This window comes from Macrobrachium rosenbergii, chromosome 16 (assembly GCF_040412425.1).
Source record: "Macrobrachium rosenbergii isolate ZJJX-2024 chromosome 16, ASM4041242v1, whole genome shotgun sequence".
NCBI lineage: Eukaryota > Metazoa > Arthropoda > Malacostraca > Decapoda > Palaemonidae > Macrobrachium > Macrobrachium rosenbergii.
In genome coordinates this window covers 349,394-351,596 of record NC_089756.1, presented here as the reverse complement: position 1 = coordinate 351,596, position 2,203 = coordinate 349,394, and positions in this window count along the sequence as shown.

The window sequence follows — 2,203 nt, the reverse complement described above, 5'->3', positions numbered from 1 at the left end:
AGCCCTTCTAAGAGGCTAGGTCCTAGGTATATACCGTGGACATGTCACAGCGATTCTAAATCAATATTCTCAAGATAACTTTACTGAACTGAAGAGTGTCTGCTGAAGTTTTCCATCTTCTCTCTCTCTCTCTCTCTCTCTCTCTCTCTCTCTCTCAACTTCACTGAAAACATGTGATCTTCATGCAACTTCTCTTACAGGTTTAGCTGTGCATTACCAATACACCTAACATTATAATATTTCCAAATGGAGAACACCGACATTTTACACGATGTCCAAATCCACATTTGATCAGGGTTAGCATAAAGAAAAGCATTTCTTCAAGACTGGTTTTAATTAAAAGTCTGCTTTCCTAAGTCAAGGAGTGGCAGTATACAAATGCCGCTGCTTTCTACGACTTAGCTCAAAAAGGTAGCACTGCAAATAAGGTCGTTTTTACTTCCATTACGACTTGTAAAGAAATACCTGAATAAAACATACCAGCACCTGGAATTTTATCAAAGGTACCAGTCATTTTCCGCCATTCGAGAAAAGTCTTGCAAATATGGTTTTCAAGATGGTCGGCGGTTGGTTTATATTAAGTTGTCCTTATGCCAGCACGGCGCCTTTCCTTTTGACAGCCAATTAGTGTTTTAAAATGTGTATAAAAGTAAGCGAGACCTGATGTTGACCTCTAGACTCCTCCTAACCGACCGATACGTTCTCAAGATGAGGGTTCTGCAAATCGTGACTAAGTCCAAAACAAGTCGGACATAATTCTGAGCATAAAAAATACGAATGTCAATAACAATTGCTCCAGCAACTGGTAGTCTGCTGTTCCAGTTACACATGCCCTTCATAACAGTCACTTGCACCCGACCCTCGTAACCCAAAACGTTTTGCCGTTGGATATACCAGCTGAAACGGAATCTCAAAGAGGCCATTACTGCCTGTTATAGTATTCTTTGCTTATCAGTAGATAAGATTTGATCTGTAAAGAGTTGAACAAGCAGCAGTACTTGGTAGATTATAATAAACCGCGTCAGCAGCATCAATAGCACCCTAAACTATCGATGCAACATGAAAATATATCTCGATAAACAAACAAAAATAACGGAACCAGTATTTTTCGTTTACATACAAAAAGTAAAAAATGCGCCGAAGTTTCTTCGGCACAATCGAGTTTTCTGTACAGCCGCTTTAGCGTATAATCAAGGCCACCGAAAACAGATCTATCTTTCGGTGGTCGCAGTATAATGCTGTATGAGCCGCGGCCCATAAAACTTTAACCACGGCCCGGTGTGGCATACCCTATATCGTTGCCAGAAGTACGATTATGACTAAATTTAACCTTAAATAAAAACTACTGAGGCTAGAGGGCTGCAATCTGGTATGTTGATGATTGGAGGGTGGATGATCAAGATACCAATTTGCAGCCCTCTAGCCTCAGTAGATTTTAAGATCTGAGGGAGGACAGAAATGGTGCGGACGGACAGGCACAGCCGGCACAATAATTTTCTTTTACAGAAAACTGAAACGTGAAATATTATAGCAATTGAATAGCATTATTTCTGTTACACCACATAAAAAAGCTAAAAAGAAAGATGCGAAGCTTAAAAATATCTGAGCTTTATAAAGATAAAAATGGCGATGAAGCTGGAGGTGATAAAAATGCACCACCACAACTCGAATCGTGTGAGCGGCTTCCAACAACTTCCTTCCTTCCTCAGCGGTGTCTCAGATCTGCCATCCTTTCACAGAGCCGCTATTTTTGGCGATCCACTACAGTTATGTCCCAGGCAGGAGATTTAAAACAAGTTCCCTCATCTCCTTAAAAACTTTTCCGTCCGAGTTAGTTGGCAAACTTTTCCTACCTACTTGTCGAGGCTCCTTATCTGCAATTGCGAGAGTGAGACGCGTATCAGCTGAGACTTTTCTGCACGCGTCCGAAACGGGAAAGAATGGGAAATGATAAACGACGATGGCATTTATTTTTCATTTTGGGGAGTTTTCCGCCCCTCCTCTTCTGACGTCATCACGGGTATACTGGCTGGGCGATTCGGAACTCTTCTGTCGTTGAGGAAATTTGAAAGAATCTCTCTCTCTCTCTCTCTCTCTCTCTCTCTCTCTCTCTCTCTCTCTCTCTCTCTCTCTCTTGGCGATTCGAAACTCGTCTTTCGCTAAGGAAATGCGAAAGAATCTCTCTCTCTCTCTCTGGACGACG